The sequence below is a fragment of the Ambystoma mexicanum genome, chromosome 6p (genome assembly GCF_040938575.1).
Source record: "Ambystoma mexicanum isolate Mex_15411 chromosome 6p, UKY_AmexF1_1, whole genome shotgun sequence".
Taxonomy (NCBI): domain Eukaryota; kingdom Metazoa; phylum Chordata; class Amphibia; order Caudata; family Ambystomatidae; genus Ambystoma; species Ambystoma mexicanum.
The window spans coordinates 789,113,524-789,137,643 of record NC_090935.1 but is presented as its reverse complement, the minus strand read 5'-3'; the positions used below and the strand labels follow the sequence as shown (position 1 = coordinate 789,137,643).

The 24,120-nt window shown below is 47.9% G+C and overlaps 1 protein-coding gene across 1 annotated transcript in view; it reads right to left on the bottom strand.

Annotated features, from left to right (window-relative positions):
• LNPEP (leucyl and cystinyl aminopeptidase) overlaps positions 1–24,120 on the bottom strand; it is a 1,221,122-nt gene that overhangs the window by 253,629 nt on the left and 943,373 nt on the right. The window lies entirely within an intron of this gene.

Genomic DNA, 24,120 nt, shown 5'->3' with positions numbered 1-24,120 from the left:
TCCCCATATGTAAGTCGGAGAGTTGCAAGGGCACCAGCCTCTGAACCCCCTAATTGCACCATGCATAACTGAAACCTTAGCACCACTGTCTGTTGCACCATGCCTTGCGGCCTCTTATCTGGCAGACATTCTCTCGTGTGTCTTGCAGAACCCCCTGCTCCAGGATGCAGTTCATCCCCAGTGGGAAACTCAGTTTGCCAAGTCACCAACTCCCGATTACCGGACAGAACATCAACTCCAGTGGATAGCAGGAAGGTGATGCAAACGTCTGGAAACCATGGGTCACAGCAAACCCACAAATGCCTGTGCAGAGAAGAACGGGGCTAAAGAGGGTTTCTTAAAACATGGGACCCGCTGCCTAGGCCCCCACGAAAAAGGAAGCAAATTACTGGTCCAAGAGGTCAGGATCAGCAGAGAGCGACCAGTTGGAGGAAGAGGTCAGGAAGGCCCGGGATTAATGAGGGGTGTTTGAGTGAGGTCAGGAAAAGAGATGGCAGATTAATCCACCAGGCAGAGGACAGAAGCTGAAGCGGATTGGCGAGGCCATGTTGAGAGACTGTGCAATAGAGTGCAAGTGAGGTATGGTGTCAGAGAGAGAGTGATACCAAATATGAGAGAATGGAGTGACTGTTGTTGGAGTGAGTGTTGGAATGGTTGTAAGAGAGAGAGTGTTATGTCCACACAGCTGTATAAAGGGGTTGATCCACTGGATCCTTACCTGTACCGAGGTGGACAAAGTGGAATTAGGGGTGCTTTTCTGACTCCACACCTGTCTCTGGGAATGAATACCAGTGACCAGGGTAAGGCCAGAGAAACCCTGCTGGGGGAAAAAACGCAAAGGGAGTGTTGAGTGCCGTCCGCTGGCGGAGGAAGCTTCAAAGGGTTGAAGGAAGGCCAGCAATAGTTTCCAGGAAGGCAAACGTGTTCCAAATGCTGAGGAATTAGACACGGAGCCCCATGAAACCTCATCTGTTCGTCAAATGGACGCAGAGGGCAATAAATGGATTACACAAACGGTTCACTCTGTGAAAATTATGAGAGTATTGTGATACTTCAAAGAGAAAAACAGATACGAGCGGCAAGAAATCCTGTGTTATTGGCAGGGGTGTAGAAAGATTGTTAGGAGACCGTGGGTTGTGGCAGCGGTCGTAGAAACTTGTGGCATGAGCCACAGAAAGCCCGATTTGAAGGGAGGTATTGGGGAACGTGTTGCGCCTCAGATCCGGAGATAGATAGGAGGCAATTGGACTGATCTGTAGCAGAATAATGTACAGATAGGAGAGAAACAAAAGAAAGGGAAAGTCAAACAGAAGATGGGGAGGGCAAATCATATGTAAAAAGGAAAGGAACAAGGGGGGCTGCAAGGAGCAAAGTAAAGCATACACAAAGGAGCGTTTGGGTCAAGATAGAAGCAACGCACAGCGTTGTGATGTCAGAAGCTATTTGTACCAGGGATTGGTAACTTTCTTTCAGACAAGAATGTCGGCGGCCATATTGGGAAACGCTAGACGGTGTCTCTGTAATTCTTTCTGTCAACCATTCTGAAGCCATTTTGAAGTGGGCTTTTAACATAACCCATGCCTCTTCTCCATTTCCTCCACAGCGAATATCTTTGTATGACAGAGAGGGCGGGAGAGAGAGTGAGTAAAGGATGACTAGAAGAAGAGATTTGGTCAGAAAGAGTGAGTGAAAGCAAGGTTGAAAGAAAGAGGAGACAGTTGTAGCCAGAGAGTGGTAGGAGAATGGCAGGGAGTGGTAGATGAGTGAGAGGGAGCAAGGAACAAGTTACTTATCTGTGACTGTTGTTCTCCAGCATGGGTCTGGCATGGATTCACATGCTCATGAATATTCCCCATCGTCAGGCTGGGAATCCTCTGTAAAAAATAAAAATCAGTTTCAGTTTCATTTCTAACTGTCTTTCTCCTAACAACCAATCAATGAGCTCTGGGTCATACTGCCGCCAGCCAATGACTGCCCTCTACCTAAGCCCCTCCTGTGGCAGCCATCTTCAAATTTAGTAGCACATAAAGTGGCAGTAGGACCAAGAGAAGAGCCGCAGAGGGGAAGACGCGAGGGCTTGCATGTGAATCCATGCCAGACCCATGCTGGAGAACAACAGTTACAGGTAAGTAACTTGTTCCTTCTCCAGCATGGGGTCTGGTATGGATTCACATGCTCATGAATAAAGAATACATATCAGTACACACATGCACAACCACGGGAGGTGGCAAAGGCTCAACAGAAGCAATCTCTTACCTCTTCACCAGGCTCACCTTCAAGCGAACAGGTTGCGCAGCACTGCTTGGCCAACTCTGGACTCCTCCCTGGAATCCCTGTCAATGCAGTAGAATTACATGAAGGTGTGCATTGACCTCCACGTAGCAGCATTACAGATGTCCAGCAGGGGCACACCAGACAGGAATGCTGTTCTAGCAGCGATTGCTCTTGTGGAATGGGCTCTCGGACGGCCAGGCAGCAGTCGGTTGGCCAACCGGGGACAGTGAGTGATACAGCGAGAGAGCCACCTGGAAATGGAAGTCTTGGACAGGGCCTTCCCATGGTTCACAGGACCAGTGAGTGCAAAGTCCTTTCAGCTGGGGACGAAGGCGTCGGAAAAAAAACACAGGTAACACCAAGGGTTCGTTGAGGTGGAATTCTGACGGAACCTTGGGCATAAAGGAGGGGTGCTTCCGCAGCACCACCCTCGTCTTGTGAAAAGTCAAGTAAGGCTGCTTGCATGACAGGGCCTCGATCTCACCTACTCGTCTTGCAGAGGTTATGTCCACCAGGAAAGCTGTCTTCCACAACAGAAACTTGAGCGGAACTGAGTGTATAGGTGTGAATGGAGCCCTCATGAGCCTAGTCAGCACCACTTTGATTTCCCACGCCAGGGCCAGGGCCTTCACCGGCAGGAACGAGCAAAACAGTCCTTTGATGCACTCCTTAACTAGACGGTATGACCACAGAGAAGACCGTCCCGGAGATCTGGTGTAGAGGGAAATAGCCACCAGATGTATCTTAATGGAGGCACAAGCCAGTCCCGATTCAGTGAATGAAATACAGAAGGATTTGAGGGGCTATGACCCGCAGAGGGTTGATTTTCTGAGAACGGCACCAAATAGTAAAGCACTTCCATTTGTGTCCGTAGTATTTTAAAGTAGATGACGCCCTGGCAAGAATCTCTTTGCAGTTCGCCGGAAGATCGTAGCCACCGAACTCTAATGCTGCAGGAGCTAGGCCTTCAGGTTCAGAGACCCCAGGTCATGGTGAAGAATGGCGCCTTCTTCCCTTGCGAGAAGATCCGCAACCAGTTGTAAGAGGATTCAATACAGCACTACAGCTAAGTCAATGCCTAGTATGGGATACTGAATGGAAACCCTTATTGATATATCTTTATGTCCAGTTCATGAGTTCTGGATGACTACCCCTATATAACACCCCTCTCTTGGAACCCCCCTGACCCCACTGAGCCAAGAAGTAGTTCTGTTTTGCAAGTTTAAACGGTTTATTTGAGAATGTAAACAATATATATATATCACACTTTATAATAAATTAATAATTAATATCACACTTCAGAACATGAGCAGTTAACAACAATGGGTAATGTTCTACTAATAAACTGATTTGATTACCCAGGAGTAGTATAAAGGATGAGGTAGCACGCTTGGGAATAGGAACAGAAGAATAAGGTGGTAGAGAATGCTTTATCTAGTTTCAGATGGATGCAATGTTGAATGAAAATGCAATACAGAAAATACTCAATATGATTTCAACAAAACAATGTAATCACTTTTCTCTGGCAATCCACTACCCCCCTTATGCAATGTAAGGAAATGAAGAGGAGAGCACACAGTTCTTAGAAATGCAATCAAATGTAATTCAGTTCACCCTAGCAAGCTTAGACTACAGAAGTTTGAAACACAGGCCCAAAATGCTTTTATATGTGCTGGCAATGAAGTGAGGAATATGCTGAAAATGGTTTTAATTCCCTTTAGGAGGTTCAGGGTGAGTGAAATATACTTGGGATGAGTTCAGGCTCACTTTAGCAAGGATCTAGGAGTAACTAGCAGGTTAAACGAATTTTTGGCAAAGGAAACCAAGGAAGCTGCTGTTTTCACACGTGGCTGGATTTTTAACCAAATCGCGAATCGCGGCAAAATTCGCGAATGCGTGAATCACGATTACGGCAAAAGTATAAGGAGTAGCAAGTCGGTTCTAAGCTTGTTGAAAAGCCGAGATTCTGAGCTTTCAGAGGAAAGTTAAACCAAGTTCCTAGCCCAAACGGTTCCAGAGATACGGACGATTAAATAAAGGTAGTTTTTCGGATTTGAAATTTTAAAAGTTCAAAGCGACAGGTTACAGCTTGCAGCTAGAAAATGACAGGTGACAGTTCTACTTAGGTTAAATAGATTGAATTATATCATATTAAACTAAGGGATATGTTCTGAGTTTTGCTGAGTACTCGCAAGAGATTTTGGACAGGAAGGCGACTTTGTCACGGATCCGGTCACTGCGCACAGCACTTCACAGCGATCTGGTCTCCGGTTCCGAGTACAGCTCTGCTTTCTGGGTCACCGGCACTGCTCCTGGATCTTGGGTTCTGCTGGTCTGGTCTAGCACCGGTCTGCACGGCTCCTGGTCCCGCTTTCTCCGGACACAGCAATGTTCTAGGCAGGGAATTCAAACAGCTCGCCCGGCTGTTGATAGTCTGCAAATGATTTTTGGGCCTGCTGACAAATACTTTTGCTTGCAGTGGGCCTTCTTGGTTCAAAGTTCTGTAGTCTCTGTTTAGCTTGGAAGTCTAAGTGTAGGATCTCTGGATGTGAAGTCGTCGGTCAGCATGCTCCGCAGCAAATGGAATTGAATGTCTCTACCTGTCCCAGCAGTCTCTTTTTATGTGTTTTGAAAGTGGGTGGAGAGGCTAGCTTTCTAGGCCCAACCCCTTCAGAGTTCTGATAGGTTGGAGAATTCTTTGCGTTCTCACTGGAGAACAGGATTGTGTGTCAGAATGATGTCATTTAATGGCTTGCAGAAAGGACACTCCCCTGTCAAATTACACACAAATCTATATTTGACCTAAAGACATATTTCATAGATACACAGTGGTTTGAAATTACATGCACCCACCACGGATCACATGAGGTATACTCTGTTCAAACTCTGATGTTTCTAAGAGCTCGCATTCAGAACTGGCAACATTTTGCGTTTTTTAACTGGTTTTGCAACATTGGTTTTTCATTAACAATTACACATATACACGGCCTGTCCATACATACTCCAGTAAATTCCCATGTCTCTAGCTTAAACACAGAGTCTGTGGTGTCAATAAATAGCGGGGTTTTGCCCCAGAACATCACACAAATTCCCAACGCGTCTTAAAACGTGCACCGAAAAATCACAAGAATTATGGTATCATTTAAATAATTTTGACAAGTCCGCACTGTGAGTTATACATCTTTCTTAGAATCATATTCTGGCCAACAGGGGTGTGTCTTTTCAGGTCACATGGTATAGAAACCAGTTTATACAGTTTCTGCCAAGCTCAGAGACCCTGCCCCTCCCAGCTTCTGCCAAGAGGAAGATGTTTTACGGTCCCCCCAATAAACCATCTGCCTGAGTCAAGGCAGGGCTTTGTTCAAAAGGAAGCCATTTACGACCACCCTGATAAACCATCTGCCTGGGCCCTTTCTTTATTTTCTTGCAATCCCCTGGTAATTCAATCAGAGAGTGTGTGACCTCCTTTTGGCAGGAGCAACAGAATGCAGCCAGGCCTGGGAATGCATTTGTTGGGCAAGCCCCCACTCCTGTTGGGGGTAGCTGTCTGGCAGAATTCCAGTTTCCTTAAGCCAGGTTTCAGGTAAAATGTCACTTTTTGTTCCCCAGTTTAAGTCAAGACAATTTTTACATATGCAGCTAGAATGCTGATTCTAAGTTCGAAACTATGACATTTTAACAGTTACAAACTATGTGACACTCAAAAGTAGGTCACTCAGTTAATTTAAACATTTTCGATTTTTGGTAGTTTTAAATCCAGTTTCAGTTAGGCTGCTGCAGAGCTCAGCCAGTCTTGTTATGAACATTGTTTTGGGGCTCTTCAACTTCCCAGATTTAATATGCACACATACTTCATTCTGCCAGATGTCCGCTGGTGTTCAGTGAGATTTTTGGATGTGTTGCAATGTTTGAAAATAGGCATTTTGAGCTGGCATTCAGAGAAACCAAAGGTAATTTTAAAGTGCGGTTTTTCCTTTGGCACACATTTCACTCATGGCACCCCGGCCCATCCTGCTCGCACTGGTAGGTGGCAAGTTAGGCAACCATTTTAGTGTGCACAAACTGTGTGGTTCTCCTGGATTTTGGCGCACATGTGGGCTTTTTGGCCATCTTGGATTTTCTAAGCCCACAGCACCAAAGGTTGCAGCATGATAGCTCAAACGTGGGTCAGGACACCCAACAAGGCAGAACCTTGACTGGCAGCAACGCTGACATGCTGAGAAGGTCCGGGTACCAGAACTGCCTCGGCGACGCTGGTGCAAAGAGGATCATGCTGCACCGGTACCGTCTGTGTTGATTGATGACACGAAAAAGCAACAGCAACGGAGGGAATGCAAACAGAAACAGGGCTTCCCAAGGGAATGAGAATGCGTCCCCCATGCTCCCCGGCTGGGGGAACCTGCTGGCAAACCTCCGGCACTTGGTGTTCGTCGCCGTCGCAAACAGGTCGATCTGGGGGTTCCCCCATTTGAGGAAAAGGTATTTCACTTGATCCTGCAGAAGCTCTCACTCGTGGCAAGAGCAAAGCTCCCTGCTGAGGGAGTCGGCAACAGTGTTCTTTACTCCTGCTAGGTGAAAAGGAACAAGGAACATCGCCTGGATGAAAGCCCAGTGCCACAAGTCTTGCGCTTCTCTGGATAGCGCCAGGGATTTGGTGCCCCACTGCTTCCGGATGTAAAACATTGTGGTGGTATTGTCCATGAAGACCCTCACCACTTTGCCCTCGAGGGACAGCAGAAATGAATTGAAGGCCCAAAAAACCATTTGTAGTTCCAGTACGTTGATGTGCAACATCTCCTCCGGTAACCACAGGCCTCTGGCGTGAAGAAGGCCGGTGTGGGCTCCCCAACCTTCGGAAAGTGTCCGTCATGACAGTCTCCTGGTACGGGGGGCGGTCTGGAAATCTGTGCCTCCGGCTAGATGGGAGCGCACGCCCCACAACCTGATCACTCAACGGAACTCATCGAGCGCAATCCTGTCCTGGAAGCTTCCGGACACCTGGCCCAACGGACATCCAGGAACTCATGCAGCAGGCACAGCAACCTGCAGAGTTGTATGAGGTAAATGCATGACGACATCATGCTGAGAAGAGACTTGATGGCCCTCACCGTGGCGATCTTCAGTGCTAACAGCCGTTGCAAATTGCCCAAGATAGCCGCTATCCACTCCTCTGACAGCGACACCAGGCATGACACCGCGATGGCGTCAAGCAGGACTTTGCATAATTCACTGAGAACCCCAGATCTGTCAGTAGGCGGACGGTCCTCACCGTGTGGTCGACGGCGATGTCTCTTGATCTGGCCCAGATGAGCAAGTCGTCCAAGTAGGGGTAGATTTGGATCCCGTGCAGTCATAGATGGGCCGCCACCGGCACCAGGCACTTGATGAGCACTCTGGGCACAGACTTCAGTCCGAAAGGAAGGGCCTTGAATTTGTAATGCTTCCCCTGAACAATGAAGAGCAGGAACTTGTGATGTCCTTTGTGAATGGGGATGTGGAAGTATGCATCCTCCAGGTCCAACGACGACAGAAAGTCTCCCTCTTCCAGTTGTCCGAGGACGTGTTGAAGAGTCACCATTCTGAACTTCTGGGACTTTATGTATTTGTTCAGTCGTAGTGGGTCGAGAATGGGCCTCCAGCCCCCGGTCTTCTTTCGTAAGAGGAAGTACCTTGAGTAAACTCCGGAGCCCCGGAGCCGCTTTCGAACTAGCTCTATCGCCCCTTTCTTTAACATGGCCCAAACCTCCAGCAGCAGCTGGGGGACATTGTTTTCCTGCCGGGCCACCAGTTGTATTTGGGGACACTTTCGTTGGAACTCTAGAGTGTGTCCCTGGGCGAAAGCGTCCAGCACCCAATGGTCGGTGGAGATGGTCTTTCACACGCTGACGAAGTTCGCCAGCCAGCCTCCCGATGGGGTGCACGGATGAAGGCCAGACATCCTGGTCGGTACACTCTTGCTTGGAGGTGGACTGCTGCCCTGCGGTCCCTGACGACGACGAGGGTGACGACGAGGGTGACCGCTCCTGAAAGCCTGGGAGCGGCCCCTGTTCGCCTCTTGGGTGGAGGAGCGTGAGGGCTGGTGGTAAGAGGAGGAGCCCCCGCTGAAAACCCTCTAAGACCGGCTAGACTTCCCTCCTGAGGAATGAAAGGACATTCGTCATCGTTGTAGCGTGCCCAGGAGTGCTGTCTCAGTATCCGCCTTGATGGCCTGGAGGGATTCATCCACAGCTTTTCCGAACAGGTTGTCCCAGTCAAAGGGCATGTCCAAAGCCCTTATCTGGACCTCCTGCCTAAAGTTGGTGGCCTTGAGCCAGCCATGACAACAAAGGCAAATGCTGTTTCCCATCTGGTGGAATCCCGCGTCCACAATTTCCATGGCCACCGTGATGGCATGATCTGATGCCACCTCACCTTCTTGAAAGATCTCCAAAGCCTCAACCCGCTCGTCGTTGGGGAGGAAGTCCAGGAAATGAGCGAGCTTAAAAAACAGCTCCCGGTCGGATCTAGCCACGATCGCGAGGGCGTTTTCAGCCTTGACCATACTCGCCACAGAGTAGATAACCTTCCTACCTATCAAGTCCAATTTCTTCCCCTCGCTGTCTGGAGGGGGTGGATGAAGCAGAAGACGTCAAGCCCAATGATTTCTTCCTGGCGGCCACCAAGACCACCAAGTCTGGTGACGGTTGAGACTGCAAGCATTTGGGTGCAGCATCCGGAAACCTGTACTACTTCTCCAGCCGTTCTCTCTTCGCTTGGGCTGCAGAGGGGTTCTTCATCAGAGCCAGCCCTTCGCCCCGAACATCGTCCAGCAGAGGGACCGAGAGGATGGTCTTCCGCTTCGCCTCATGGTGCGGATACAAGAAGCTTTCCTTCTTCTTTTCTTCTGGCGTGAGCTGGAAAAGCTCCGATGCTCGAGCGATCATCACATTGAACGATCCTATCTCGTCCGGAGGAGAGGCTCTGGGCGGAGGCGACGGAAGGTCCCCCATCACGCCATAGTCATCCGCGCCCGTCGTCGCGTGTCCGGTTCCATCTCCCTTGGGGAGAAGGGGCAGCAGAGAGGGTGGAGAAGGGTGGCATGGAGGCATCAGGTGTCTCCTCCTCTTCTTGGCTGGCAGTTCCCCCGGTGGCAACGGGGCGACAGACACTGGCACCGCGGGAGGGGCGAATGGCAGGATCACAGGTATCCTCCTCTGCAACTCGGACACCAGCGAGTTGAGCGCTGAGAAGATGTCCAATGAAAAGTCTCTAGGTGGCCACTAGGGCATAGGGGTAGAGCCTGGACCCCGTCGTCACCTCCATCAACGGTATACCAGTTGTCATTGTCGTCGCCAGAGTCCCTGGCGTCTCCTTCGACGCCATCACGCCCTCATGGACGGTATGGACAGAATTTATCTCATCCTCATCAGCCGAAGAAATGCCAGTTCCCTGAAGGTCTTCAACACCCCCCCCCCCTCTCCGGGTCCAGAGGGGTCGGCCTTGGGCAAATGTCCGGCATCCTCTTCTCTGGAGTCTTTTCAGTGGGTATGTTCGAAGCCTCCCTCCTGGGAGGAAGGGTCACCCTTGCCGTCGCCGGAGCACCCTGTGGGTCCGCCCCTATGGCCTTTGAAAGCCACCACCACCTTGAGGGAGGGTGAAGGTTTCGCCTGGTGTACCTGGGCCTACACGGCGAGGCCATGCTGCTTGTCTTGCTTGGCCTTGCCCTTCCCGGCCGTGTCGGAGGTATTGTCCCGCTTGGCCCTCTCCTTCAGGGCCAGATCAGACCTTTTGTCTCCTTTGGCCTTCTCCGTCGCAGGTAGGTCAGACACCGCATCCTGCTTGGCCTTCTCCTGCCTGGTCTTCTCTGGGTACTCCCTTAGTTTACCCGGGTTATCCGACTTTCTCTTGGAGGAGGAACCAGAGCGTTGACTGGAGATCGACGCAGATGGGGATGATGGCCGCGCCCTGACTGTCGCGGGACCCGCAGCAGCGACGACCCTGATGAAAGCGGACTTGCAGTGCTTAGCCTTGTGTTGGGCCCCCACGGGTGGGGCGCCCTCAAAGGACTTAGAAGACCGCTCAGCTGTTCCCGATCTGGGAGAGGCATACCCCTGCAGATGCCTTGGCCTGCAGCTGTTGAAGACGGTCCCTCACGTGCGCTTCGAGAAGCCACAGCAAAACACACAATCTTCCTCCTTGTGTGTCGGGTACAGGCAACAAAGACACTGGGAATGTTTGTTGTCCATGTATACATTCCGCAAACCACAGTCGGACCACATCTTGAAGAGGGAAGTTTTGTCCTCCTTTTCGTCTGACATGATCCACGTGGTGTAGGCCTGAAGAATCTTCTGGTGCCACCAATTAGAACACTCGACGAAAACAGCCCTTGAGGGGCGTTGAAAGAAGTTAGAAAATGGGTCCCCGTTAGTCAGAAGGATGATCGATGGAGCACACAGGCTCAACTGACCATTCGAAAAAAGCGAAAACTCAGCAAAAAGCTTGAAGAACAAAGCATGAGGACTCCCAACACTTGAACGTTCAGTAGAAATCTGAAGATGGCTGCCAGAGGAGGGGCTTAGGTCATTGGCTGTGGGCAGTATGACCCAGGGCTCAGTTGTTGGTTGTTAGGAGAAAGACAGTTCAGAAATGAAACAAACTGATTTTTCTTTTACTGAGGATTCCCAGCCTGACGACGGGGAATATTCATGAGCATGTGAATCCATGCTGGAGAAGCAGGAGTGTGAGAAACATCAGAGGGTGAGGGAGAGGGTAGAGGGAAGGGTGAGGATACCAGAGTGTTTGGCAAAAGAAAGAAGAGAGAACAGGAGGGAGTAGAGAGGGGGAGAGAAAGTGGTGTGGCAATAGGAGTAGAGTGGATACTGAAGGAAGATCAGTAGGAAAAGGAGAGAGCAGGGGGATGAGAGAGAGAACTGAGGGAAGACGAGAAGAAGAGAGTAGGTGAAAGAGTAGGAAAGAGAAAGAATAGGGAGAGGAGAGAGAGTGCAAGAAGGAGAGTGTGGAATGAAGGGAGAGAAAAAGGCCTACCATGACCTTATCTTTGGAAAAGATCAGACTAGGTCGTCGTTGGACATTTCTGGAGAGAGCGAGACAGAGAAGACTTTGGGCCCTCATTCACAGACCTAAGAGGCAATAGACAGTAGGGATTACCTTGCGCTAGTCCTGCCGAACAATCAGCTGGGAAACAAGGAAGTAGGGAAGTCTGGGCTAGCATTGATGGACCCCACACAAGGGTAAAGACTAGACTAGTGAATCTTCTTAGTTTAGCCAGTCTGCAAACTAGCTTTCAAAAAGTATTAAAATAAATTGACAATACATTCTTGAACTTATCTAAGCAAATTGTGGAATTATTGACAGCATCTGCGACACTCCACACCATGGCAAGAGTGGAATGGTACACGTTTTTTTTTCTTTAGGCATATTGACGAAAAGAAAACAAATATATTGTGCTGAGGTACTCAGTGAGACAATGGGGCTTGCATCAAGGCAAAAGGTACATTGTGTGCCGGATGTTGTTATAATTGTAAAGGACAGGTACTGAAGCACAGGTCTAGAAAGTGGTTTCTTACTTTACTGATGCCACACTCTTTTTCAGACATATTTATATCTTAGAATGTTAAATAAAAGAAGTGTTACTCAAACAGAGGAGTAGGGAGAGCTCCTTTCAGACAACCTTTAGAATACAGTCCAAAGGGATTTCATCTTCAGGAAAAAAGAAGCCTTTATATGAAAAATTCAGATGTAGCAGAAGACATTGTTAATTGAAGTAGAATAAACCTTCTCAACCATTGAATGAACTTCTAGTGTTGCCAAGCATTCTTTGCAGCACCAAGTGCAACTGAAACCTGACCAGGACTTCTGTGGGCAGAAAACTTTCAACAAAGTAACTTAGAAAACAGATTGCAGCAGTGAGCAACCATTGATGGGCATTTTACATCAGATCATTATTGAAGAGCAGCCCCTTATAAGATATGGGAGGTTTGCCCCTCATTTCAATTAAAAAATGGATAACAATACATCTTCACCAATGCAAAAACATACTGTGGTCTATGTACAGCTCTAAAGGCATGGAACCATTTGGAAAAAGGGTGGATGATGTCCAAGCAACGGTGTCTGAAAGCCGTTGGTGTTCATACATTCTCCATAGCCTAGAGTTCCGGGAATATCAAAAAGTACACTGTGAAAGAGAAACAAGAAGTGGAAAACATCTCTAGACAGAATAACAAATGTGTGCAAGCTAAGAAGAGACCTATGTGGAACCCCTTCCTCTGCGTTACAGCATATTGAAAAATAACACATTATGAGAAAAAACAAGAGCAAAGCACAGTCTACATTACAAATGCCTTTGTTCAAAGAAGTATACGCAATTCAAAAAAGGAGGCAAATAAGGTTTTGACAATAAACTTTATAAAAGAGGCCAACAGCCGTCCACCATAAGATCAAAAAGTTGGAGTACCACACAGTCACCCCACAAATCCCTGAGCACTGCAACACAACACACACTGTCTGATCACAAGTTGGGCGTTAGCCCTTAAATGCAGCCGTAACCCTGTTACGGCTGCATTTAAGTGCTGACCCTATCACGAGTCTGGCGTGTTTACCCTCAGCGCAGATCTGGGCGTAAACACGCAGAGAAGATGCCCATCTTCGGCACAATTACCACCAGTGGTATTACTGCACGGTAATTGCACCAGAAATTCCCCATTGTGTCCAATGTCCCAATGGGGACTTGCAGTTAGCACCTAACCCGTGATCCGCCGGTAATACTGCCGAACGGGTGGGCGCCAATGCTAATAAAATTGGGTGGTATCCCAGCGAGGATACCACCCAACTCGTGAACAGGCCCACAGTCTCAGAGAACTACAATCTAACAAAATCTGCCTGGGACACGGATTTCACCAAGCCACACCTCCACAGTAGCAGAACTAACAAAACAGTTTCAAACCTTGTGCTTACCAAACACGTCCCCTATTTTGCCATCTATGTCCCTGAAGAGAACACAGCTATACTGTAACTCAATTAAGATTGGACTGATAAATGTCTTCGCTGCCTCCAAACACAACCTAGAGATCCACAATATATGCTGGAAGAAAGATATTGCCATATCTTAGACATTACAGAGACATAGTTCACAGCAATGCAGAAGTACTTCGAGGATGTCAGGTCACAACATTGCTCACAGAAACTAGAGTATCAGGATGGTCGCAATAATACATGAGGAGATTATCACATGCTCCAAATCTCAATTACCCAATACTGATCACACCATGACACTCCAGCCCAGTCCTTCATTTACTCTGATTGTACTGTTGGTGTTCTAGTTATGAGGCCTCTGGTGCTACTGCTGGCGCTAACTCGCTTCATGCTCCACTAGCCATTCTGGCACTTATGTTTAATTTTCCATTGGCCCAGTGCTCTGGGGTTTAATGTAGAGGTAATCGGAAGCAATCCGTCAGCACCACCACCAAGTCTGTTTTTTTCCGAGATCCTTGTAGGGTTGCATGGTTGCAAGGGATTTACACTGTTACTAGTGTTCTGCTTCTCTGAAAGTGTTTTAGGGCTGCAGATTAGAGAGCAGAAAAACACAGGTAAAAGAAGCATCTAGCTGTTAACACTGCATGCACATGAAATATATAAGTCAGTGTGTGTTAGGGGAAAACGGACAGCAAGAGCTAAAGACTTTTGGGGAAGTGTATGGTGCAGTGCAGGTGCTAATATGGACACATGTGGATTAAGCAGAAAGAGCTAGTAGAAATGCAATGGTAAAGAATCACCGGAACAAAAAAGGGAACAAGCTGCACATTAAAAGATATATACTTTCCTTTAGATTGGAATGTAATGTAAGACATTTTGCCATTCTGCCAGCAGCACTGCTCTGCTGGTACCATCAATTTGAAAATGTCCATGGAGTTTTGCAGGTGAAAGCATAGGGCAGGAGGCTCCTTTATGTCTGTTTTCTATTTTTATTGGGAAGATTATTCTATGGCGAGACAGGAGGCGAGCATTATGCCTTTCTTCTTTATTACTGTACCCACAGCAATTCAACTTTAACACATTTTTACTTTCTTTAAAAACTTTGATAACACATTTTTGTTTCCTCCCAGGAGTTCAGGGGTCAAAAACAAAACAGGGATAGTAAAGTTTTGAAAATGAAATAAAAGTCTCTTTAAACCACGAATCCCCATGATCCTCTGGGTTTATGTAGTCCTGGATGTCTCCTTTCATCCAATCAGGCTCTGACCATATGAATAATAGTCCCCTCTCTTGAGTCCCACTCCTTTCTTTGTTGCTGTCCCACACGATAAGTGCTTTGTTATTCGTTTTATCTCTAGTGCTTTGTATGGGATTTACCGAATTTAATGGAGTGCATTATTAGTATTGTTTATAAGATGGTATTCAATGAGAAAGTGAAGTATATTAGTGCCGCGTGAAGAATTGTGAGCGGCTTATTTTTGTTTTGACATTTACGTACCTGCATTTAATAGAACGTAGGGATCAGTTCCTTTACAGTTACGCGAGCCGTGTTGCGTGCTTAGGCAGGATAGCAGGAGCGGGCCGGAGCTGCGAATGATCGCGCTCGCGTGAGGCAGCCGGCCCGCCGCCTCAGATCGCTCCGAGCGTGAACGCTCCTCCCAGCGGGCTTTAGGACCCAGCGGATGCGGCTGGAAGCTCGAGAGAAGCGCCCCAGCAGCCACCACGCCTTTCAAACCATTTTTTCACTCAGTGCAGTGAACAGAAACTGCGGCGCAATGTATATAGTTAACTCTTTCATTAAAAAAAAAGAGAAATACGAATTCTAACGTTGCCTGCAGCTCAATCTGCCTGCTGTCACACTGTGATAAGACACCTCGTGGGCTGATACCAAGGCTGAGGTTCCACAGCATCCATATGGCACAATACAAAGAGCCCAGAGGGTCTAGGTCCACCACGCCAGAGTGGTGTTCTGGTGAATGGCAAGAAGAGCCTGTAGGAGAGGAACAGGATCTCTCCCTTAGTTTTAAGAGAGTCCTGGGAGACTCATTATCGCAGGCAGTAGCAGAGGAAGTATTGCCCTTGTCACAGAGGCTAGATAGCCTTGAAGCTATGCTTAACCAGCAAAAAAAGAGCAGGAAAAGTCCAGGAAGAAGAGGGTGCTTAGCCCCAGCGAGGGAACCTCAGCCAGACACCCCGACTCAGGGGTTGATAATCAGGGCAGTAAAAAGGCTCGGAAGAGTAAGCACTCTTTGACGCGCCTGAGCCATCCTGAAGGGGTAGACTTGAGACCCCAAGAGCCAGTGGCGAGGCTGAAAGAAGCCTTATTGAAAAGCGTGGCAGTGCCAGGCTCTCGACCGCCTGCCACAGGGGTGTATAATACAGGGGAAGTGGAGGATGCGGGGTACACTCCAGACAAGGTGAGTGGAGAGGAATCTCTCCAACCTGAGGTACCAAAGCATTCCCCAGTGGATGAAAATCTAGCAGACACGTTTGATACGGAGGCCATAAGACACCCGAGGTCTACAGACTGGGTGCCTTCGCCCAGAGTGGCACAGTACATCGCGCAACGCATAAGAAAACGTCTTGACAGGGAGGTTCAATCCAAAATGAGAACAGAGTGCCCCAGGCCGGAGCTGACAGGTAAGGTCACAGACACCCCCAGACCTCGACCCGAAAATGGTCACCTTTGTCACCAAATCATCTAAGGATGTGAGAAAGGGGTGGACAGAGCATGGAGAGGGTGTCAAGACAAGCTCTTGGACCTCTTGGGACCACTCGCTAAGATTATGGATTTAGTGGAAAGAGCCATAGACACCGGCACCCCGTTAGACCACCGAGCCCTAGCGAATTAGGCCCAACGCACGGTTTGCTTACTAGAAAACGCAAACTGCGCACTCTCGTCCGAGAGAAGAGGGGTACTTTTGAAAATAGATAGCAAACTGAATGACTTGTCATACGAAGCAGGTGAAGGGGCCAAAGGAATGCCGTTTGGTGAAACATTCGCCAAGGAAATTAACCAGTTTTTCGGAACATACTCAGCCCTGGAGAAGGCGCTGAGCTCGATTAGGAGAATATTCCCTAGTCAGATTTTTTGCAGGGACCGAAGGACAGAGGAGTCGAGCGTCTGGTCGCTTTACAACACACAGGAGACCCCACGGACAGAGGGCCCAATACCGGGAAAACTGCCAGCAGGATAACTTTTTTCCTGCAAGAAGCCGTTACCCCAGGAATAGGAGAGGGAGAGGACCCGACAGGCAGCAAAACGTGGAGGCGGTGAGTACCTTGAAGTCCACCCACGAAAGAGGGGGCAGGACAATTTGGTTTTTGCAAGCATGGCACGATTTGTCCAACGATGCTTGGGTACTTCAAGCAGTGTCAGGCATGCATCTAGAATTCCTAGGAGCTCCCACCCAAGCGCGAGAGCCAGCTCCAATTTGTATGGCACAAAGCGAGCAGTCACAGTTATTCAGTGAGCTGCGCAGCTTAGCGAGCAAGGGAGCAGTAGAATGGGAGACTCAAGAAAGCCCGGGCTTTGTCAGCAACATGTTTCTAGTGCACAGGGGGGAAAAGGTCATGCCAGTGATAAATCTGCACAGTCTGAACAAATGGATCATATACAGACACTTCATGATGCAAGGCATTCATCTGCTCCGAGACCTTCTCAGAACAGGAGATTGGCTAGTCTGCCTAGACCTCAAAGACGCCTACCTGACCATTCCCATAGCGACGGAGCACCAAAAGTATCTCTGCTTCAGATGGGACACGGAACTATGGAGGTTCACATGCCTCCCCTTCGGCCTCGCTTCGGCACCATGGGCCTTCACCAAGATTATGCCGCCGGTAGCAGTGGCCATTCGTGAAAGAGGCATACGAATGATAATTTACCTAGACGATATACTGATTCTAGGTCTGAGCGCAGCCCAGTTACAGGATCAAGCAGCCTGGGTAGGAAACTTGGTGTCATCTCTCGGTTTTATTATAAACACAGAGAAAACAGACTTCCAGCCCGCGCAAAGAATAGAGTTTCTGAGTTTCGTGATAGATACCAAGAAAGCCTCACTAGAACTTCCAGCTCAGAAGTTTCGAGCAATAGGGAAAGAGCTCAGAGCAGTAGTAGCGAAGAAAGTAATTTTGCTACGCAACCTAGCGCGTATTCTGGGCCTCCTCGCAGCTTTGATTCAAGCAATATTTCCGGGGCCTCTACATTACAGAGCCCTACAGAGACTGAAGATCAGGCATCTCAGGGGAGGGCTAGGTTACCACCAATTCGTTACCCTAGACGAGGAACGGATCACAGAGCTACAATACTGGTTGCAGAACATGGAAGCCTGGAACGGCAGAGCAATTTTCAGGGATACCCCAGACCTAGTGATAGAATCAGATGCCAGCAGAGCGGTCTGGGGGGAGCGATGCGGATATCTAGAGACAGGAGGGAAATGGTCCCAGGAGGAGCTTCAGCTCCATATAAATTGCCTGGAACTCCTAGCAGGGCCTTTTGCAGTGAGGGCATTCACCAGGGATCGAGCCAACTGCTGCGTCCTTCTAAAAATGGACAACATTTCAGCTGTCCGGTTCATAAACAAACTGGGAGGCACGTCCTCCAAGATGTTGGCAGAATTGGCAAAGGATTTTTGGCATCATTGTCTGCAGCAGCACATATCAGTTTCTGCAGAGTATTTGCCAGGGGCTAGGGGCTCAGAACATAGTAGCGGATTGGAATTTGCAATATCTGGTAGACTGCAGCGACCGGAGACTGCATCCAAACATCTTTGCCCAGATTCGCCACCTCTGGGGACCCATGGAAGTAGATCTATTTGCCACCAAGCTTAATATGCAGATCCCCAAATTTTACAGTTGGAGAATAGACCCGGAAGCAGTCGACGGGAGCAGTGCATTACGCATTTCCTCCATTCATCATGTTGATGAGGGTGTTAGCGAAAGTAAGGAGAGAACAGGCAGAGCTAGTGCTCATAGTTTCCAGTAGTGATGGAACTTTCTACGGATTTCCCGAGGATACTCCCTCACAGAGAGGACATTCTTCAGGATCCGAACGGTCGAGTTCACCCGCTCATAACAGAGGGAACGTTGCGCCTGTTAGCTTGCAGGGTTTCAGGCAGCGCTGGCAGCTGCTGGGCATTTCACAGATCGCTGCAGACTGCATCAGAGACTCATGGGCACCTTCCACAATCAGGAGCTATGGTGCAGCTTGAAAGCGTTGGTCCTCATTCTGCACAGTTCTCAGCATTGATCCTGTTTCAGCCCCTCTAGTACTCATGTTGAATTTCTTAGCACAAAGATTGGAGGAGGGCTGTGCTTACAGGACGCTAGGGGTCTACAGGTCTGCGATATCAGCAGGGCACAACAAAGTAGAAGGGCACCCGAGAGGGGAACACCCAGCCGTTCTCTGGCTTTTGAAGTAAAGATACGTAAGCCACCCAAACCCAAGTATTCAGTATTCTGGGATGTGCGAGTAGTGTTTCAACTATTCCTATCTTGGCAGGAAAACCGAGAACTAGCTCGATCCCAATTGTCGGGGAAGTTAGCCATGCTCTTATGTCTCATAAATTGCAGAAGGGTGTCAGATGTCAAAGCAGTGGAAGTAGACAGAAAGATCTTCTACCCAGAAGGAGTAGCCTTTAATGTAGCGAACAGGACGAAATCAGATTCCTCAGTTATTTCCTATCCATACTTTCCAGAGAATACTAAACTATGCGTTGCTCAGTGTATTAAGCATTATGAAGAGGCCACGGCACTGTTAATTGCACGTAGGAGACCTTTCCATGCAGTAGCAACGGCCACCATTGCAAGATGGGTTAGAGAAGTCACGCACTGGGTAGGAATGGATCTATCCCAGGTTGGTGCACACTCAGCGCGAAGGGTTATGGCATCCTGAGCATTCGCACCAGGCATTTCCTTGCAAGATATCATGAGATCTGCTGACTGGTCTAACGAATGCACATTCAAGACCTTTTATTTTAAGCCTGTTTCGCAGATAGCGAATAGAGGGATTAGTAGCTTTGAACAAGCATAATGCTCGCCTCCTGTCTCGCCATAGAAAGAAGATTGTCCATGCTTAAAGCGCAGGCCAGACTTGATTCTATTAAAGACAAGGAAGCGAGCATTATACCCCACCCGAGTGGGCCATGAACAGACAATCTCAGTATTTGTTTAAATATGAAATGGGACAAGTATTTGTGAAAATATGTGGTTGGATAAGAGTATGTTAATGACGGACCCACCCTCATCATACGTTTTCCTTTTCCTTTTAGGAGAAGACCAGAAAGCAACCTGAGTGTAAACAAGAGGATGTGGGAGACTAAACCCAGAGAAGGAGTGCCTTTCACCTTCACAGAGCCAAAGTTATGGCAAAGTTGGCCTATTGGAATTCACGCCAGTTGGTTAAAGTTGACTGTTGGATTTGTTCACTTATTTTGGTTGACTGTCAAAGAAAGAGGAGTGGGACTCAAGGGACTCAAGAGAGGGGACTATTATACATATGGTCAGAGCCTGATTGGATGAAAGGAGCCATCCAGGACTACATAAACCCAGAGGATCATGGGGATTTGTGGTTTAAAGATACTTATTTCATTTTGAAAACTTTACTATCCCCGTTTTGTTTTTGACCCCCAGAACACCTGGGAGGAAACACAAATGTGTTATCAAAGTTTTTAAAGAAAGTAAAAATGTGTTAAAGTTGAATTGCTGTGGGTACAGTAATAAAGAAGAAAAGCATAATGCTCGCCTCCTTGTCTTTAATAGAATCAAGACTGGCCTGCGCTTTAAGAGTGTACCATCTTCATTCTCCCTTCTTTTGGGTTGGAGGTATCCGCTTATTTGTAGGAATAAAAAGTGGTCAGTATGACACTTCTCTCTAGGGGTGGGTGGACTTGTGGGGTTCCTTGGGAGCTGCCTGAGGTAGTCTCTGCAAGGCATAGCTCTCAATGTAAAGACCCAACAGTAACCCTGTACGTGGCTGCATCTAAGGGCCTATGCCATGGTCTTGCCAGGACTCCCTATTTGGGAATCTTGAGGGAGCAACATGCTAAATTGCAGCACTTTGTCCTCTGAAACATTCTATATACATGGACACTTTTAAACCTGCAACTTAGATAAACTGTTACCAGACTCAATCCTATCATTAATGTTTCACATATTTTAAACAAAAAGAAATGTCAAAACGGCAGAAGAGTAGGCGTACAATAAAGAAACACCAATACAACAATGTGTCAATATCAGTTATATTGATTATAAAGCGCAATACTAAAGTTAACACAAATGTGTTTGACAGATCTGCTAAATCTTGCACCGATTCAATCACATTTCGAAGAGCGGGGAAGACACTGGGAATGCCTACTGTAAATAAAGGAAAACATACTCCGATTAGAGCATCACCTCTCACTAGATGGTCAGCAATTACTGGCACAGTAACCACTCAACTAGAGCACACCAGATGTTTGCAATGTGGGAGCCTCTACATGTTACAAACCTGTCATGGGTGAAATATGAGGCCCAGAATGTGGATATAGACTACCATGTTTTATCATCCATGTTCCTCTAAGAGAGGAAGTTGCAAATAAAAAAAATGTGGTTTTAGACCTTCCGGAGTGGGCACCTTCCCATAGAACAGGTTATTTGGCTGTGGTTGTTCCCGTTAGAGGGACTCCTAGAATATTTTGTGCATTTTTAGGAACTTTGGGTTTCATCCTAAGCTACGCAGGGGAATCCAAACATGGACCACTTGCTCACTGTGTGAAGAGAGGCTCAGCTTCACCTCACTGATGAGGACTGACTAGGCCGAAACACGTGTCTGGGGTTGCTGTTGGCACTGTTGTTAAGAGGAAAATTGCCTAGCATTTCAGTGTTGGACTGACTAAGTGGGTGGGACCAGACTGATATGCAAATTAATATTTCTCTTCTGTGAAAGGTACAGTGAGCTAAAAATGGTTGTAGACCCGCCTGAGTGGGCACACCTTCCCATCGAACAGGCTATTTGGCCATGTTCATTCTTGGTAGAGGGGCTCCCGGACATTTTTGTGCAAATAATTTTGTTTGTCCTGCAAAATAATTATGCAGACTGTATGCACAGTCGTTTTAAATTATTTATTTTTATAACTTCTTACTCCATGGTTCAATTTTGTTTATGATGTACAGCACAGACGTTGTGTTAGACAGCTGACACGTGTTTGGTGCCAACAAGCTTTATTTATCAAGGCTGGTAATTTGTGGTGTTTGAATTACCAGATGTCATAAAACGAGAGAAAACATGTACAGAAAAAAACAAACAACTCCTATTAATATGACAAAGGAATCAGAACTTCAACTCGTTACTAATTTTCTAAAGGTCCAAAGCATATCCATAAGTGGAGAGACCCGGTGTGTTGCTGAATAGGTGCAGAAGACAAAAGTGTTGCATCAATGACTTCCACAAGATGGCGGTTTTCTTGTTAAACAATGGGATCGAAGACTTGGAAATATATGAGGCATCGATATAGTTGCCCGAAGAAACAGAGTCGAGTAATGCTAAGGTGTGTTCTATATGGGTATCCCAGGATATTCGTACTCTCAACCAAGAGAGTGACTGGTTGCATGGGAGATATAGGTGATGGAATCATGGGAAGGACTAGTATTGGGCTTGCCGTTGTCTTCTCCAGGGACAGCAAGCCAGTTACTTTTCCGATGGTCATGGCAGTCGTACAGGACGGTATCCAGTGATAATGTTGCCTGGGAAAAAGTAATCAGCGGGCGACATTCCCCAAATTCGCACTCCCATGAAAATCAAGCACTTTTCCCAAATATCCTAGGACTGGAATTAGAATAAAACATTGTACCCATCCTAGAATATGTGGGGGAAGGCTTTTAGGGGTGCAGGGAAAAAAGTTGCCTACTTGGCGACTTTTTTCCCAGGGGACATTATCGCATGGAACCTAAAGGACACGGACCAAGGTAATGCCCTGCTGCTCTGCAATACAGACCTAGGCGAAGCGAACACCAGCATTTCTTTTCCGTCTCAGATAGGGGTCCTCCAACAGCTCCTAGCTGCATGTGTTCTGGACCAGGATCCGGATTGAGGCAGGCAAGGAAGGGTATAGTGTTGCCCTTGAGTAAGCACGCTCCGTTTTCTGCTTTTCACATCTTCTCTCGGATAGATGATGATGGATTTGAGGGACATGTTCCAAGCATTAACTGCAGGGAGTCTGGTTCGGGTACATGAACAAGCTTGCTTTTATATTCATCATGCAGCCATTGTGAATCTGTGGCCAGCTGGTGGAAACAACTGATGTAGGTTATGTCACTAGAACAATGTCTTATCTCACCCCTAGACAGTTGTGTGCTTCAGATGCCAGGTTTGGGGATTCGAAAACATCCATAAATGTTTTCTCGAATACTGTAAAGTCCTCCAGATTCGGGCTGTTGGCAGAAACGTACGGGGCAGCCGATGCAAGTGCACTCCCTGTCAAGTTTCCCAGGAAATTCTTTCTTTGCCTTATCATGAGTGAAATGTGAAGGACAGAATATGAGTGGTTGTAAAACTCTGCAAACTTTGTGGGTCTCCATCAAACTTCATGGCTGTGTGCGCCATGGCACTCTCCGACTGAGAAACAGTGTTACCCTGTTTTACAGCTTGTTTGCGTGGCGTTTTCTTGTCTGAGAGTACCCACTTCCAAACAAATGGCTAAGAGCTCATCTTGGAATTCTTGAATGGCCTCCATGTCCGGATCGGCGTTAAGGCATTTCAATGGATGTATACGATTTGGGCGTGCCAGAATTCTTCGCGGCCAAATTGACCACAGTGAATTCGGCCGCGAACACAATTTTGCTGCGCCCATATCCCACCAAATTTTAACCCCCCACATCTTCCAATACATCCCCCCCACCTACCCTGTAGTTACCTTTTGACGTCCGGTTTTCTTTTGACCCTGCAGCGTCAGTTCCGTCCCTCCTACGTGGGTTGGATCTGACACTGCAGGGTCCCCTTTTCTTCTTTCTTCCCCCGTCACGTTCCTCAAAACCTGCAGAAGCGGGGGACACCCCTGCTACCCCCAAACACCATCACTACCAAACATGGAGAGCAGGAGACACCCCCGCTCCCCATGTTTGGTAGTGATTACCCAATTTGATAGTTTCAAATTGATCTAATGGTACTGGCCGAATTCGGTCTCAATCTGTCATGCAAAGGGTCACGCTGGCCCAGAGTACCCGTTTACTGTTAAAGTTGCTGTGTTCAACAACCCAGGCTTCTGGTGAGGTAGTGCTGATTGTGCAGATCTTGCAGAGGGACAGCACTTCCCAGATTTACATGGCGAAAGACAGCACAAGCACTGGCAAGGAAGACCACTCCAGGTGTTGAAGGTTGGGAGCGTGACAGACATACTCTCATGTAATGGCAGGCAGGAAGGGGCGCTGGTCAGATGTGGGAAGGACATAGCTGGAAGGCTTGAAGAGAAACGGGACTCCAGACAGGCAGAACCAACACGAGCAACCTCATTAGTTGGGAAGGTTGGCAAGGAAGGTCGGAGAGGCTGGAATAGAGAGTTGTCAGGCAGACTGCAAGAACTGGAGCCAAAAGGATTATGCAAGGGACTGGATCCAGGCGGTCGAGCAAGGAAAGAACCCAGAAGGACTGGCAGGGAACAGGACCCAGGAGGACAGGCAGGAAACAGATCCAGAAGGACTGGCAGGAAACTTAAGAAGAAGAAGATAGGAATGAAGGCATGGTCAGCAGCTAACCGCGTTGAGACTCGGTTTCTTGGGCATCATTCTGCATGGCTTAGATAGGCCCTGAAACTTCATAGAGAGGCTTTGAATGCAGGCCAGAGTTGGGGTGGCAATCCGCAGCACACCCCGAACTGTGCATGCACAGAACGCTGAATTCAA